Source organism: Meles meles, chromosome 9 (genome assembly GCF_922984935.1).
Source record: "Meles meles chromosome 9, mMelMel3.1 paternal haplotype, whole genome shotgun sequence".
NCBI lineage: Eukaryota > Metazoa > Chordata > Mammalia > Carnivora > Mustelidae > Meles > Meles meles.
In genome coordinates this window covers 77,066,872-77,085,516 of record NC_060074.1, presented here as the reverse complement: position 1 = coordinate 77,085,516, position 18,645 = coordinate 77,066,872, and the positions used below count along the sequence as shown (strand labels likewise).

The following is an 18,645-nucleotide window of genomic DNA, read 5'->3' as shown; positions in this document are numbered from 1 at the left end:
CGTGTTCCTAGGGGGTGAAGGTGTGCACGCCTATGTCGTTTATTTGATCATCCACTCATCCATTTATTCACTCATCTAAATTATTAGATGTATGTATATTAAGCTTTTCTTCTTCATGCCCTGAGGATACAACGACAAATAAGACACAGTCCCTGCCCTGTGCCCTGGAGGAGTCCTATGCCCTGGAGGTCGTAAAATCTAGCTGGGAAAAGAAATCTGAGCAAGTAACTGTGACCAGCATATGAGAGGATAATAAAAGTTAATATAGACTATATTGGGCCCCAGTGGGGAGATGGGCAATCTAACTGGGAGTGAAAGAATTGATCAAAGGAGATTTTTGAACTGTAAGAACATCTCGTGGGCATTTTCCATGCAAGGAAATGCATTCCCCACTGGAAGCCCAGCATATGCAAAGATCCAGAGGCACAATATAGTACAGTATGTTCTGAGAACAGCAGCCAGCTCATATTGATGGAGTACAGAGGATCCTGACCAGGGATGAGATGGAGACATTAACAAGATGATTTTTAACTTCAGGAGCCATTTCTTTCACAATAAAAATAAATAGCAAGCATATCCATGTAATACTTCTTCAGAAATATTTTAAAGACTGATCACTTAAAAGAGAAGTGTTAACAAAATCTATCAAGGTGCTAATATATATAGTTCATGCCCAAGGAGAAAAAAAAGGATATTAACAGAGTTTCACAATGGTGAATGTTCTAAATGCTAACTCGTGAAATAGAAAGAGATTTTAAAATACTAATCCCTTTTGAAGAAAGTATATCCACTCCATTTTCATTTAACATAATGACTTAGACCTAAGAGAGAATTATAGCAGCTTTAGTAGTATCTGGCACACTGCAGATACTCAACAAATAGATGTTAATGGAACTACCACATAGGGCTGCAATTAGCAAATAAAGAAACTCTTTGCTTTGCGTACTGAGGCCAGCTCCCAGGCCATAGCTGCTACTGCTCCTTTGATAAGCAGTCTTTTTCCCCTGGGATCCCTAGAGGCACCTTCACTAGGTCTCCTTCTGGTCCCTGCTCTTAACTAACCTTCCCTCTGCCCCACACAGAGCTGGACATACTTGAAAACGTGGTCTCTAGGTGCGACTGGGAACTTTGAAGGAAATAGTCCTCAAGCTATGGGCCTTGGACATGCAAACCAAAGGAGCAGAGCTGCAGTTACCACCAACAGCAATTCAAACTATGCAAATCTAAAAGGGAAAAGCACGTCTCTGGGAAGCAGATAAGCCATTTCTTCTGTGCTCTGATCTTTACTGTCCGGTACTACATTGTTGGGGAGGGAAAAGAGGGGGCAGAGAAAGGACCCTGAAGGAAGTGAGGGAGAGAGAAGAAAGTTGTTAGGGAACAGGTGTACTATAACAGAAGGCAGTCTGATGGAGCGGTGCCAATTCTCAGGCCAGACCCAGATGCCATTTCAAACTCCAGAAATGCCCCTCTAGACACACCTGCCTCTCCTTAATTCACCACTTCTTGTTATGCTGCCAATCACTCCCCCTCCCTTCTGGTCCTCTTTAGAACCCCCTTTCCTTGGACTCCTCCCATCCCTTTGTTTGGCAACTACCCCACTACCCTCCTTTCATCAAAATGGATCCCTTAGAAACAATGAGATGGATGGAATTTTGGAAACCACCCAACACAAACTCCTTATTTCACATCTGAAGAATGGAAAAGACATATGAAGACAGGAAAAGTCTAACTTCTCCTCCAAAACCATATTTCTGGAGTGTAGCAGAGATGAACCTCTGTCTCCTGACCACCTCCCCTCCTTCCCCCACCAAATTCAGGGCCATTCCACCATAAGAGGTTATCACTGCTCCTATCAGCTTATTAGTGGATGATTATGGCTTTAATGTAAGTATCACACACTAAACCTGGACTCTGCCCTCTTTCCAATAAATCATCCATTGGTACTGAGTCCTTTTATTGCCCATGCTCTGTGCTTCTGTTCTACTTTCCTCAAATACTTTACATGCCAGCCTCAGTTACCCTGCCCTTTCATGGATCAATCTATCTCAGTGCTGCTACAGCACTCCTTCCCTCCACTGAACTCCAGCCCCTCTCATCTAAAATTCATTTTGAAAGCATTTATTTACTTTCTTGACTAAGCTCTTTAATTTCTATTTGACTTATTCTTATCTTTTGTTCTAACCTAGAAAATCTTTTTTTTAGGGAGGAAAGAGGTAGAGGGAGGGAAGAGGGAGAATACCAAGCAGGTTCTACGCCCAGCAGGGAGCTGACATGAGGCTTGATCTCATGACCCTGAGATCACGACCTGAGCCAAAATCAAGAGGCAGATGCTTAACCAACTGAGCCACCCATGCACCCCCAGAAAAAAATTGCCTTGAAAGAAGAAACCCCATTTTATTTACTTCTGTATTTACCCATCAGCTAAGACTATACAGTGCACAGGACAGAAATTTGAGAGATATTTGCACAATGAGTAGACTCCACTAACAGAATGGATGCTTTAATGAAAGAAGGTCTCAATAAGAAATAAATATTTCTTAGCATGTAGGCTTCAAATATTCTGTAAATCTTGCTATATAACTAGCTTGGACCATACCAAGAAGATAAATGGGCCAGGCAAAGCTGTAAAGATTCTTTAGCCCTAACCTGTGTTTGTGAATTAAAGAAAGAGGGAGGAAAAAGAGCTTCATTCAGTTGATTCAAATTAGAAGGATATGCCTAACTTGGTGATCTTGGAAGTCCTACCCAGCTCTTAAACTCTTAAGTACTACAATCTATCCCAATCGCTGGAATTTGGAATGCTTACATTTATAGCAGTCTTCAAAGTGTTTTCCCAAAATTACACTGCAAATCTTAAAAAAAAAAAAAAGATTTCTTTTAGAGACAGAGAGCTTGCATGCACTCGGGGCTGAGGAGTGGTGTGGGAGGAGTGGTGTGGTAGGAGTGCATGTAGGGGGAGGGACAAAAGGAGAGGGAGAGAGTCCCAAGAAGATTCCTCCCTGAGCCCAACCACCGCTCAATCTCAAGAGCCTGAGGTCACAACCTGAGCGGAAACTAAGAGTGTGGGGCTTAATAGACTCTACCACCCAGGCGTCCCCATCTCCTACTGCCATGCTCCACTGCAAATCTAAGCAAATAACCTCATCCTTCGGCTCTTTCCTTGATGAACCTCTGTCTTATTCCTGAGAAAATATGAGAGGATGTGGTCTAAACTATTTTGGGTTTTGGTTTGTTTGCTTGCTTTATGTCAAGACTGGAGGTCCAGGTGCAAGTATGCTCCAGGAAATTACCTTGGTACTCGGGATGTTTTTCCTCTCTAATCAACGATACATAGAAAGTAGAGCCTAAAACACTGTAGGTAAAGTAAAAAATAGGTAAATTATAGGTAAAATAAATTTTACTATTTAGACTGAGGATAAAGCTACTACCACTTGAATTTTATATATGGAAATTTGAATATCAAATTACAAATAAACATGTGGAACAAAGTCTGCTCATATATTAGAGAATGTTCCCAGCTACGTTTTATCCAGTAAAATCAATGTTCTTAAACTTATTTTTCTAAATAGAATATGGTTAAACGTTTGAGTGTATCTCTAGTCTTTCCTTAATTGGGCCCATAAAGAAGGGACCAAGCTTAACATCTCATCTCTTTCCAATTTCTTTTTTTTTTTTTTAAGATTTTATTTATGTATTTGACAGAGAGAAATCACAAGTAGGCAGAGACAGAGGAGGAAGCAGGATCCCGGACAAGCAGAGAGCCGGACTCAGGGTTCGATCCCAGGACCCTGGGATTATGACCTGAGCTGAAGGCAGAGGCTTTAACCCACTAAGCCACTCAGGCGTCCCTCATCTCTTTCCAATTTCTTTGCAGAATGTTTTTGTTTCCTTGGGAAGAAATCAACTACCACATAGTACCTAATAGATGTTATCTCTCTGGAAAAAATTCACTTCCATACATGAAAATTTTAAACCTTGAAGTATTCCTTTTAATTGAAGCTTTAGTTACTTATATTTATTTTTAACTGAAATAAAACTTGTTTACTTAGCTCAGTTTAAACTAAATTACCTCAACTGGAAACAAGTAATGTTTTTAGTTTAGTTTAATAGCTTGCCCTTAGTTTTAGTTTAGTTTAATAGCTTGCCCTTACCTAGAATTGTATCTTATCTAAAAAAGTGGCTGGTGTATTTCCTACACACCTCTCTATACGAAAGTGCAACAACACAGGTTTTCTTCTAATTTAACAAACTATCAAGCATCAATTTCACATAGGAACATATACCAATCTAATGTCAGAGGCCACTGAGTTTAAAATAGATTTTCTCTACTCTCAGGCAAGTTTCATCGCTTGCTAGGGCATATCTGATATCTTTATCCACATTACTCAGATGGAATATCAGCAAAAATTTAACTCAACTCTTTAGTGCAAAATTTCCAGGAAGCATTATAGTAGCAGCATGACACAGAAGCACATATTCGGTCTTTGGAGACAGGGAGGGATTTTAATTCTGTCTCTGTCCCCTATCAGCTGTGTGATTTGGAACAAATTAATTAACCTCTCTACGCCACAGTGTCTTTATCTGTAAAATAATACCTACCACTAGGATGTTCAGCCACCAGAGTTGACACAGTTAATAAATAATTGAAGCACTTCCCTATATTGGTAAATGGCTACTGCCCAAATCCTGCCAATCCCCATACCTGTCCCCCTACACCAGGATCCTGGGCCTCCCCCAAATTCAGGAACCAAAGGGTCAAACGTCACCAAGCAGAGAGACTTCTGGGATTCTACTCCAGTGCTGCTATTCTGATTGGTCAGTGCCCTTGCTCTACTGCTTCTTACACATAAAATCATAAACATAAAATACCTCGCAGTTACTCTTAGGATTTAGTAGGAGAGAAATGCTTAACATTTAGCAGGGATTTGGGTCCTATGCCGTCAACTGTTCTATCTATACTCAACCTCACAATGCTGAATGTGTCTGCTGTGGCTTATCAAGAAAATTTCTCACTTCATAAGATCATAGAAGCTTTCCCCCTCAAATTACCTCTTCCTTTCTTTGATCGCTGGCAATTCTGACTCACACATCCTTAGTATGCATGTATTTAGTAATCTTAAAATGCAGGAGAAATAAAGGGTTTCTAAACTACATCAAAATGGTTTAGTAAATGGACTTTGGCTTTCAAGATGACTTTTTTTGACCTTCATAACAATTAAATTACTTAAAGTCTGTACATTGTTTCTATATGTATATGGTTTGTTTGACATTATAGAATCACATACATATAATATTAAGGAAAAAAATAAAGTTTGCAATTTGGTTTACTCTGAAGTAGGAATCCAAATAATTTTAATTTCCTTGTTTCAGGCAAAGAAATGTTCAGTTCTCAGAAGAAACCATAAAATACATTCCTTTGATGCAACTTGACAGCTGAAAAAAATGGCTAATTCAGAAAAACCAACACGTAAGATCTATAAAAATTTTTGACTTTGAAATGACCAAGTGTGAAAAAAAAGAGTAAACAGATGCATTGCCAAGATTTTTTTTTTTCTTTCCCTGGTTTGCTGCTCATCCCTTTAGCAGGGTATGAAAATGTGACCATGCATCCCTACATCCCTACATTTTCCTCCTCACAACTGACCTGTGTACATTGGGGAAGAAGCATTTCTGCTCCTCTCTATTGCTGTTAGTCTGATTGGGCATAATTAGCATAGAATACTAGGTAGGGCAAAGAGCAGGTAGCTTGCCAATCGGATTTACTACTGAAACAGTGGGTGTTGCCACTTCTAGCCATTTGTGACGGTACTGTTAGGAATTAAATCATGGCATCAGCCGTGCTATTTGGCCGTGGAAACCTAGTAGGTCATCAGTTTATGCCCCCACCCTCCAGACAAGTGGCAGGTGGAGCACCACTGGCCCCTGCTAGTGCCATGAGCTGGAGGCTCTGGCCCGTAGATGAGACTTTACAGGGTTTTGTTTTTTTTTAATTCATCAGGCCATATGCTGCCAGGCTCTCATGCAAATAGACAAAATTACAAATAATAAAAGAGAACCAACTGTTTTAGTGGTTGGCTGTTTTGTGTCACTATTGCCATCGATGTGAGAGGCCAGTTAATGAAAGAGGAGTCTTGGACTCCCAGTGACATCAACCTAAAGGGATGGATACTTCGAAATCCAAGTTTCATTCAAACCATGTTAAACCTCTGCCCTAGGGTATCTCAGCGCCAGTGTCTATCTGGCTGAAAAGCAGGGAAGCCTGGCCTTCCAGCTGGCCTAGAGACTGGGCAAGCTTCTCTAATGCTCCGTGCAGCTGAGACCCCATTGTCCACTCGTGTGAGAAGGGAGAAAAGGTTAAGTTTCATTTAGGTTGGGTTAAGTCGGGGCTCCTGAGTTTATCAGATTCAGGCACACTTAGAATAAGCAGCTTTTGAAATAAAAGAGATTAGTCAAGGCAATTTTCTGTTTAAAAATTACAAGAAAATTAGCATTTATAAAAGCTGGTTGGAAATCCCTAACTTTTTAGTATCGAAGACTGCAAGGAAAGCTCTCCAAGCAGATTTAAACTCTTCTCCTGAAATACTTGCATTTAAAATTTAAATGTTGCTAAACTTTTGTATAATTTCTGCTATTTCCAGATTCATAATTATTACCAAGTTTCCAGTCTGTACAAATGGAGGATTTCACACCCTTGATAGTATTCACACATTTATTTCCCATTTTAAGGCAGTAAACTCCCGACCAAAAAATGAAGTAGACGGACTCGGAATTCACATCTATATATGTATATTTAAAACGATTCTATTTTAGAAATGTTGTGCTAACGTTCAATTGCACCTCTATCGGGTCACTTTGAAGCCATAATTTGCACCTTTCTAAAGGCAATTCAGAACCAGTTGTACTCAATTAATATGCAGTGGGTTGCCTTTCCAGAATTGTCAAAATCCAAGTCCATGGGAATACATAGACACTCCTGTGTGACACTGGCTGAAGTTTGTCATGACAGTCTCTTGTTCGACTCCTGCTACACAGCAAGGATGTACTGATGAGCGTGTTTGCCCACAGTGGTTGAGGCACAGCAAAGGTCTTACAGGCAAAAAAAAAATGCAAATAATTTTCCTTCTTTTTTCCCTGACCATGCCACCAAAACCCGTGTTCCTTAGAACGTCACTGGGTTTGTTCTTACCTCCTGGTGAATTTCTAATCTCAAGTGTGCTTATGAAACCCACATGGGCTTAGCTCTACTTCTGGGGAATGGTTCCCAGATCTACTGAGGGGGCGAATCATAATCAGAGGCTGCAAAGGTTTGTCTCCAAAAATGTCATAAATCCATTTTTATCAAAATCTGACAGCTCTTCCATAAGGAAAAAATGTTAGTTCATAGATTAAATGAACACTGTGAGAAAAACTATTTCATGTTGTGTATAAACAAGGACAATGAAAGATAATGCTCCATTTAACTGTTCAAAAGAGAGTGATTATAGAGTCCTATGATGGGTAGTAATAAACTCTATTGTCATTGCTATTAGAATCCTGTATTCTAACACAACTGACATTTCTTTTCTCATTTGAAAGGATTCACTGCCCTAGGAGGCAAGGCCCATAGTATCATGTCTCACAAAGAAAGGTCTACCTTTGCCACAAATTCACAGCTCAGAAAACAGCACGCACATTGACCTTAACTTGAACATATGTTGAAGCAAGGAGTAATCCAGCCAGTTCATGGATAAATGATAAGGTTTTCCAACGTTTTCATGTTATGAGAGATTACATAAGTGAAGTATGGAAGAACAGGTGATGTTCTAATAGGTTGGTAGGAGATTACAAGATGTACTACTTTCCACGATGAATTCTAAAATTTACCATTCACATTTCGTGGTGCTAAAAATTCCTCTTGCACATGAAAATGCATGCCCCCAACAGGCAAATTTATTTACATCATCCAAAAATGTACCTAGACATTATCATGTACTCAGGTATGACAGCTAATCATAAATTTTAGGAACAAAATGGCTAATTAAATTTAGTTGCTAAAAACACAAACACATGAACAACTTACTGATGAAAATTCCACTTTTGATTAGCTAAAGTGATAAGCCATAAATAAATAAAATGCAGGTGGTATGTATGTATATGTGTGTGTGTGTGTGTGTGTATATATATATATCTCAAAACATTCAATCATATCCTCGAGTAATTGTTTTACATAAATGGTAGTTTCAACCACATCTTTATTCCACTGAACTCCAAGTGAAGTTGTTTTAAAGGGTAAAGAGGCTGTACTTTGGGGACAGGGCTGAATTCATGTACTCATTCATTCATTCAGCAAGTATTTCTTGGACTCCTCATGTGGCAGGCACTCAGTTTTTCTAAGCACTGGGCATCAATATGTGAACAAGAGAGTTTCCAGCCTCATGGAGAGGCAAACCCCAAACAGGAGAATAAATGAATAAACAAGATAATTATAGGCTGTGGTAAAAGCTATAAAGAAAATGAATAGGTTATATAATCTAGAATAACTGGCTAAAAAGAGCCATTTCAGATAGCTGAAGATGATTCTTTCCCTGGTGTAAATAATGTAGTATCATTCACTTATGACATATTCAGAAACACACAAAATCACAGAGCCAAATCCTTTCAGAGCTAAAAATGGCCTTAGAGATCATAAAACATAACTCCCTTATTCTATACAATAAAACCAAAGTTCAGGTATGTTAAACGACTCCCTTAATGTCCCACGACTTAAGCTGAACAATTAGCGTTCACGGTTAAAGAGTAAAGGGAAAAGTTTTGTTGGTGTACATTGTCTAATTATTCCATGTTGGTGAGACATACATCTAGGTGGCATAACCAAATCTGGTTATCAATCTAGTTATGAAAAGAAACCATATAAATGGTCTTCACCTAATTAGAATGCTTCATAACTCTTATATAGCATGCAGACCTGAATATTTGATATCAAGTTTCCGAATTTATCCCTTCATAATGATTTTTTCTTCATGAATGATCTAAGAAGACTCTATTGCTTAAGCACAAGATACATGATAGCTGCAGAAAAGACATTAGCAATAAAATATTCCCCTAAACTTTGTAGGAAAGGCAACATAATATTAAAATCTATAGGGCTAGATAAGATCCTAAAGTCTATTTAATAAATCATCAACATCATCATCTCAATCTTCACATATTTCTACTAGAACACCCATCCCCTCACAAACACATATTACAAAGCCTCTCGGTACTTAACATGGTACCAAGATCCAGGACAGAAAAGAAGAGACATGTTCTTTATCCTTCAGCAGTTCATAGTGTAAATGTACACACACACACACATACACACACACCAAAATATATCAGCTTGCTTGAACAATGAAAGAAGCAATGGCCCTCAGCGGCCAGCTCTTTCTTCACAGCTTCTCACCCACACACATTTCCCTCTTAAAATGTCCCATCAGTAAATTCTCAGACATGAAAGTATTAGTAGTTCCCAGGGTTAGAGCACTATCTGGCTAGCTTGTCTCCCAGCTTTCTGAGGGCCATATTAAAGAATACACCAAAGAAGTGCACATGCAGAATTGTAACAGACTAATTTGCTTCTACCATTAAAATAAATGCCATATATTTAAACTATAATGGACAAACAGAGGCAGCCTGAGCTCAAGAAGTGCTCCCAGCATCAGAATGGTATCATTAAGTAGGAAATGTGTCACACCAGGCTAAAGAAATCCACTATAGAAAGATTGATTAGTCCATCACCTTGTGGCCAATATTGCTATTATGTGAGTCTCACTCAGTACCACATCCCTAACTGCAGATGAGCTAGCCATTGGGATTGCAACTGCTTGTGCAGAGGCTTGCATGGAAAGGTCAAAAATGGCCCATTACATCAGGTGGTTCGGAGGCATTTCACAATCCCAACTTCCAGAACAAGCATAGATAATTAATAAGGCTGACAGAGCCCATTATTTTTACACTCAAGTGCATCACATTAAATTAACAGACAGAGGCCACATGATGTGTGACATTTTTTCCACCGATAATCATTCACGTGGTGCCACTTTTGCTACCACATTTTTCTCTTTCACTGGCTGAACTCCAACAGCCAGTCACGATGCAGCCTTTCTATCAGCACCCAGTTTTTTGTTCTGTTGTGTTTTGATTCTCCTTGACTGGGAAAGCTATTTTGAGTCAGTCTCACTGGTGGGACTTTGACACGGTAGGAAAGAAGCTTGACACCAAATATTAGCATAAAGACAGACAAAATACAGAGCTGACACGGTCTCAGCCAAACGAAGTCCAGTGTAGACAGGGAAAAAATATGGCCTCGGAGTTTCTATTAGCAAAGAATGGACTCTACCTTCATATTTTCAGAGATGGTATTATATTTGTTGATTTTAATGAATTACTTCATAAAATGCAGCGATTCTTTGAGGAATTAAAAAAAAATTCTTACTTGCTCTGTACTTTCCAATTACATGAAGTGTTGTAAATTCTTGTTCTCATACATAAAAAATCTACCTTAGAACTTCTGTTATCAGTAATGATAGATATGGTTCACCTGTATATTTAGTTGGCTGTCATTATAGAAATTATAATTAAATACTTGCTAAAATTAAGTAATTCATATGCATTAAATCTGACTGAAAAACAATGAAACCCATTTTGGACAAATGCACTGAAAGAGGTATATTCAACTGTTTGCTGCCATCACAGTCTCTCTGGAAGGAATTGTGAGGCCAATGCCTCTACCACTTGGAAATAAGCAAGAATTTTCTACGTAAGTATAAAATTGTTCTTCGTAGTTACATTATCTTTTTTTCCTTCCCTTCTCTTTCCTTCCTTCCATTCACCCTTCCTTCCATCTTTCTTTTGACTTAAGACAGTTTGTTAGAAATTGACCACCTAAGTAATTTTCATATATGGCTCCAGATGATCTTCATAAGTAAAATAACAATCTTAATCTACCTTCAATATCAAAAAACAGCCACCAGCAAAATACTCACCCACCAGATAGCTCATATTTGTAATGCAACACGCCTTCTATGGAACTCAAAATTATGACACGTATTATTGACCTTTAAACACTATCCATTTACTAATGTTCAATATAGCTAAGAATTCATTTGATGAGGGGACATTTCTATGGCTATGTAGAGAGTGTTCACCCAAAAACAGTCTATCTAAATTACAATAAAATAATTTCACTTGGAAGATACTATTCCAAATTATTAGATCAATTAATCTTGCAATTTGCTACAAAACTGTCCCCTATGGACCTTACCTCCACTTAAAAACTCTTCTTCCAAATCCCTACATAGTCACAATTACTTCTCCAGGTTCCTGTGTTTGTGGTTAAAGTTGTTTTGAGACATTCTACTCAGACTAAAGAATACCTTCTCATCATTCTGCTGATACATTTGAAACAAGAGCACTGAAAATTCTCCGATAGCGTTCTCTGAGCTTTTTGTAAGGTCAACTCTGTCCTGCATGCTGCTCTAGGCTCTGTCTCACTGATTGAGTCTGCCATTTATTGGAGAGCTGCAGGCTTCTCCCTGTCAGCTCAGGTTTGTGTGCAGATAAGTCACGTGTGTAAAGCACATGGAATGCCACACTAACAGATGTCCATAAAACATGAGATATGGATGTCATTTCCAAACATCTCAGAAACAAAATAATCTGCTGAGGTGGTCTTAAGAATCCGATAAGCAAAGGTAAAGTTTTTTGATTGTCATAGGGTTGACTGGAGTCGGCCCCTCAAATTCTTACAAAACTGAGAATGGGAGGGTCCCTGTGTAGAGGACAGACCATACATGAGGGCAGAAACCATGTGGCACAGTGTAGTTCAAAAAGATGTACTTGGTTTGGTCATCAGTCCCTCCCTGTATTACCCTTATTGGCCTTTGCCATAATGCTATCTTCATTTTCTCATGTGTTAAAGACCAGAGAGTTTGGGTGGGTGAGGGGGGCAGGTAAAAGGAAGGATGACCGAAGTAGATAAAGGCTTTACAGATAAAATTCATTTTCTCATACTCTTGTGGAGGACCTCGCTTGATTATAAAGATAGACCTCTATGTAAAAATGTAAACAGTCTTTCCCCCCCCTTAATAACACCTTCCATTAATTTAGAAGCAAGACTACTGATCCCAATACCCCCTTTTTCTCCCATACCTAAGGTCTACTAAATTAGATGTGTTTTAGAAAAATTGATGTATATACAAAATGCTATACCATGGCGCCTGGGTGGCTCAGTGGGTTAAGTCTCTGCCTTTGGCTCAGGTCATGATCCCAGGGTCCTGGGATCAAGCCCCACATCGGGTTCTCTGTTCAGTGGGGAGCCTGCTTCCCTTCCTCTCTCTCTGCCTGCCTCTCTGCCTGCTTGTGATCTCTGTCAAATAAATAAAATCTTTAAAAAAAATAAAAAAAAATAAAATGCTATACCTTGATTTGTATCTACTTATTAACTAACACTATAATTTTGGGATTCAAAAACATCAGGCCAAAATACTAATTTTAAAGTCACCTTTTAGAGTATTAATGGTTACCGCCACAGGCTCTGGATAAGAAGTTCCTATTACCAGAGACTGCATTACAACTGGCAACCCATCCCTACTTCTAGTGTCTAGAATCTAAACCATTCTCCTCCCTCCCAGTTTTGAATTTCCTATTATCATGTTATCAATCTTTATTCTCTGTGGATCATCACAAATTACAGGATCATGAAAGAGCTAGCTTCCAAAACTTCCCTTCTTTAATCGTATTCAGATTATATCTATTCCCCTCTGCTATCACAGAATATTTATGTCCCCTCAAAATTCATGTTGAAACCTATTCCCCAGTGTGATGGTATTAGAAGAGAGGGCCTTCGGGAGGTGATGAGGTCATGCAAGAAGACTCCTCACGAATAGGATTAGTGCCCTTATAAAGAGACCCTAGAGAGTCCCATTGCTCCTTTTGCCCTGTGAGGTCACAGAGATGACAGAGATCTATGAACCAGGAAGCAAGCCCACATCAGTCACCATATCTCCTGGGGCCTTGATCTTGGAATCCCAGCTTCCAGAACTGTGTGAAATAAACTTCTGTTGTTTATTATATATTTAATATATATTATATTATAAAGTCACCTGGTCTATGATATTTTGATATAAGAGTAAAAAAAGGACCTTAACCTGCCTCAATTTGCCTTCCCTCCTCTTTTAGTAAGGCTTGGTGACGCCTTCCTATTTCAACTCCTGTACAGAGCATTCTACACTCCTTGTAGCCAGTGCTTTTAAAACTTCACTTCAAGTCACTTGGGCATCTGGTTAAAATGCAGATCTGGATTCAACAGATCTGGATGGGGCCTGAGATCTTGCATTTCTCACCAGCCCCTGGGGTAAACCTGAGCTGAGGATCCGTGGCTGTGCTCTGAGTAAAAAAATTCTCTCCTACGAGGGTATCTACTTCCTCTAAAAAGAGCAGACAGGCACCATGTATGATTTATTCATGTTTATATCTCCAGTGAATCACACTGTACTTGACACATCACAACACTCAATAAATATTTGTTGAGTCAATGATTGACTGAATGAATAAGTGTGTAACATTCACTCTGGCACTTAGAAAATTCTGCTTAAAATGGAATATTTTTATATATATTTTTCCTTTGGCTGAAATTTAGTCGAGGGTGGGTATCACAGTGTACTTCTTTGTGTCCTTAAAGGGCAGTATATGCCCTGTGTGTCCACAGAAAACAGGCACTCAGTAGAATACAGATTATACAGTCAGTTGATAAAAAGGAATTGATGGAATAAGTATCTGGCCTAAGAGAGGCATCAGGTGTAGCCTGCACATGAGGCACCTGGAATGCAGAGGTCATTTGACAAGCTTGCTATATAATACAGAGAAGGCTTCGAGTCCAGCAAAAGGCAGAGTAAGGGGGCAAAAATACGAAAATGAGCAACCAGGAGAAAAGGCCCTTTGTAGACACAGACACACTCTAATGAGAAAAGTGCTTCAGTTAGTTAAAATGCCAAGCCAGTGGTTGATATGCTTGGGAATAAAACCAAGCATTATTACATGGGTAGGCAGATGGTGCATTTTTTTTTTCTTAATTCAAAGCTTCACTTTTGTAAATAACAATGGAAATTGAACAACTGGCACATACCAAGCTTTGCAGACTGTGTTAAGGGTTTTCAGAAATGAATTTCCTCAACAATTTCTGCCTTTGGAGTGTTTAAATGTATACTGACTCGCAGTATTATTTATTCAATATTTCACATCTGTACATTCTCTTCTCAATCAGGCTACAGCTACAGCCACCCAGGGGTAGGGAGGGACCTTATCTATGCATATGGTGGCCCACGGTGATGTTTGCCCAATTAATAAAATACTTAGAAGAGCTTGGATGGCACACCACTCTGTTTCCCAATATGCATCTAGTATCAAGCAGAGAAGAGCAGGACGGCTCAGGAAGTGGAATCTGAGGCATGTAACTTCAGTGGAGTCCCAGACTCAAGAGGGACTTCAAATGCACTTGACGTGGATTTCTTTGCTTTCTTTCCTTCCTCCTTTCCTTCCCCCTTTCCTTTCCCTTTCTTTCCCTTCCCTTTCTTTTCCTTTTTTATTTACATTCCCAGAAAATGAACTTAGAATTCTGCCAGTGACTGGTTCTTAAAAATATCAAGTCAGGTAAACAGATGACAACAGCCTTACCCCGGAGGTTTCCGAAGCATTTCACCAAACATTGACGGCCACCAGATTACAAGTAGGCCAGACACAAACAGCTTCTCAGTTGTGGCAGTGTGTTATTATTTTCTGACTACATTATATTTGTCAGAAAAGTAATTAAGGTCTCGAATCTTAGAAATACACATAAACGAACGCATGCACTTAAAGCTGCAGATAGCTATATGGTTCAAAATTTGCCTAAACTGCTTCAGATTCATGCTTTAATCTATTAATTACCTATTTTATAATTACTTAGACAATTGTGCTTTAATTCTTCTTTAAAAGGATTCTGGAAGAACAAAGGGGCTTCTCATAGAGTATTTAAAATAGAATGGAATTAGCAATCTGTAACTTAAAATTATACATGACATTTAGCTTCATTTAAAATTAGAGCGCCAGAAGAAGCAGATTTCCATGGCATTTTCATTATGCAGAGAGGTAAACAACAAATAAATAAGCCATACATGAATATGAAATTAACAGCATGATAATTGCTTTACTCCTAGAGTGTATATGATATTAAATCCTCAAATAAACACTTACTTAACCTCATTCTCACATATGCCTACTGCTTTTATCAAAAGCAGCCTACCTGGAAAGCTCCAACTAAGGCGGCTTCCACAATGAGGTACAAAGTCCACAGAAATGACTGCCATCTCCTGGAAATTTCAGAGTGATTTTTTTCTAAGATCTAGTATCAGACATATAGTTGAGAACCCATAAAAATGAGAGGAAATTTAGAAGTGGACTTTAAAAAGGCATTTCACATATCACAATTATTTTGCATATGACATCATACTTCACTTCTCTGTTAAGTTCTTCAAAGAGTCTCAACCAGATCCTGAGCTGGACCAATCCAGGGAAATGCGACCCTCCACTTGAGACCAGACCCAAAATTTCCCTAACAGGACATGTTGTTAGTCCTTGTTTGTCCCTGCTCACTTGTTTGACAATATTTATGCATGAAACTGATCGACCTTACTTCTGAACTGTTCCTTCTCTGCGGTAAAGAGAAAACTTTCGTAGTTTCCTTATGTCTCTTAATAACAGCTAAATCCTATCTTATGCTCTGGGCCCAGCCTTGCCCTAACTTTAACCCCGAGGAATGGTTTCTCTAACTTACTCAGAGCCTGAAACTGACTCATTTATAAAGAGGCTTCTGGCACTGTTGGGAGTTTTCCAGTAAGCAAGAGTTAAAGGCCCAGTAATAACGTTACCTCTCCCCTTACGAGTGTGAAACTGCTGAGTTTCACAGAGTTCAAAGTTGTTCGATAGAACTTGAAAAAAAATGGCTTATCATTTTCCATCATGGACTCAAAGGTAAGGTTTGTAAGGGACATATGGCTTGTATCCAGATGACACGGTCTTTCCTTGAAGGAAAGACCAACCACTTCACTGGAAGCCAGTGACTAAAAAATAAAAGAAACGCGGGGCGGGGGGGGGAGGGAGAAAGAAAGAAAAAAAAAAAAGAAAACAATTACGAAGTCCAAAAAAACCAAAACCAAAAACCAAAAAAAAAAAAACCTTGTTGTCTCAAATAAGCAGCTTTAAAAATTACTAAGTTCTGTTGGCCCAGTGATGAAATTGGTATGTCTTTGTTGATCTGAACCTCAATTGGACACAATGGGTAAATTGAAGCCTGAGGCTTCAATGCCATTATCAGAGCCCTCTGTCAGTGAGTGCTTTAACCTAATTACATTTGATGCAGCAAATCAGCAAAGCCACTGCTGGTTATGACCTCTGCCAAGAGCACTAGCGAGCTAGACAAATGGAGCTTAAGATGCTATTAGTTGTTCTGTTGCAAACTTCCAGATACAACCCGACAGGAGGCAGTTGCGGGGCCTGGGTGTGCACCCTCCAGATGGCATTCTGCATTGGCTTGTGGCAAAGCTCACAGGGATACTGGCACATTTTCTCTGTCAAAATGAAAGTTTTCCAATTACAAGGAGATAATGTGAGGAAATGCAAACTTAATCTCTTGAACAAAAGGTTGCAAGCTGTGTCATAGCCATTTCAGGGGAGAGATTTCAGGATCGTTCAATTGATTTAAACATTACAGATCACAGAATGGGCTGTCTTTCCTAATAAAACCACGGAATCGGCTGTAGTTGATTTTATTTCCTCGAACAATGTTGTAACACTTTCATTATCTAAGGGAGGCTCTTTTAAATTAGTGCTCTTCCACTGAATTGGACTCTGTGATTTTCTTTTTTTTTTTTTTCCCCTAATGTGTTAACAGGTACTAAGAAGCCATTTCTCCTTTTAGTTAAACCCCAAATGCCTTACATGAAGGCTTTCGGTGTAATGTTCTAACAGACCGTGATTGGATACCAGATCATAGAACTTCATTAGGAAGACTGCACGTGTTAAATGGCAAGACAGCACTATTATCATCAAAACCTGTGAGATAATTGAGCTAAAATGTTTGCTTCTTCATTGGCTAACTCAGCAAGCTCTAGTAAAACTGATATGTACAACTATCCACAGCTATGGAAATAAGGTGATGGGCCTCGACGCTCGTCCAAAAATAGCCAGCCCATCAAAGCAAGTCTATAGAAACTTTGTTAGAAGGTTACTTCCTGGGAAGATGAGGATTTGCCACTTGACAAGATACCCTGTGACAGAGGGGAGCCATTGTCTATCTACCTCTTTGAACCAACAGGGACCCAAACAGGATGAGGGCGTCCACGTGCCAGCTTCAAGCAGAATGTTCCCAGGTAGCTGCAACCACACCTCGGTACTGAATCTGTGATACAGAATTTCAGCAGAAGGTATATGCAAATGATCACATGATTCCAATGGAAGCAGAGATCCTTCAATATTTATGCTGGTTTCCTTTGTGTGTGTGTGATTTAAGGGGAACTAACCAATCCAAAATTTCTAAGCAGAAATTCAGAATATTAAAAGCAACAAGGTAGAGGGGCACCAGGGTGGCTCAGTCAGTTAAAAGGGACAAGGTAGACTTTCAAAAATTAATTAAGCTAACCCACACACAGAAGACACTTTCATATCAAATTCTGAAATAATTTTAAATACATGTTTAACTCATTTAGATGAAGATCAATGTTGCGAGGTTGAATAAAACACCAGATTGCTATCGATAGGGTAAAACCATAGTAAGCAGATGCCTTTTGTCGTTTCCATAGGAAGTAGCTAGGAAACTGTCATTTCTTTACTGAAAATTCAGTCAGCTAAATAAAGCAGGATTATAAATTCTAAGTAGTCTCCACTGTAACATTGTAAGATGTGTAAATCAGTCAGAAATATAAGCAAGCCCTTCAAATCACTCAGAAAACTTAACAGATTCCTACAGAAGAGTTAACATTTTCAAGCAATGAGCATTTTTAAGAAGTCTCAACATCAACATAAAGTGGTCCAGAACAGCTGTTGTAAAGCTCAACATCAATTTTATGTCGGCTCAACTGCTAAACAGCAATCACAATGACATCCCTTAGGAGGCATTTAAGGGCCCAAGTGTATAGCAATTTAAAAACTGAGCAGGAAATCAAAACTAATTCCACGTCTGTTTACGAAAATACTTCTCCCTATGTTCTCGTACCACCACCTAGTGGTTACATAGCTCTCAATTGGCCCATTAATAAAAACCAAACAGTAGCTGTTGGGATATTTTAAAATGAAAAGGAGAAATAAAGAAAGAGGAGAGGGATTAAAGGAAGGAAGGCGTGAGAAAAGAAGAAAGGGAGGAGGAAAAAAGTGACAAGAGAATATAAAAAGAAAAAAGGAAAGAAAAAAGAAATAAAAACAAATACACATAATATTTCTAGGTCTTATGATCTACTTCTTCATAAAATTCATAGAATGTTATCAACTAAAGTTAAAACATTATTTAAAAAACCATTTTTGCTTTTTGCATTTATCAAGTACATGGAAATTCTATGGTTGACTTAACAACTGCCAGTTTAAAAAAAAAAAAAAAAG

General features: G+C 38.9%; 1 long non-coding RNA gene across 1 annotated transcript in view; it reads left to right on the top strand.

Annotated features, from left to right (window-relative positions):
- LOC123950933 overlaps nt 1–5,540 on the top strand; it is a 30,237-nt gene extending 24,697 nt beyond the window's left edge. The window contains exon 3 of the long non-coding RNA XR_006820318.1: nt 5,371–5,540. This is a non-coding gene — a long non-coding RNA (uncharacterized LOC123950933). The remainder of the gene's footprint in view (nt 1–5,370) is intronic.
- The last annotated feature ends 13,105 nt before the right edge of the window (nt 5,541–18,645 follow it).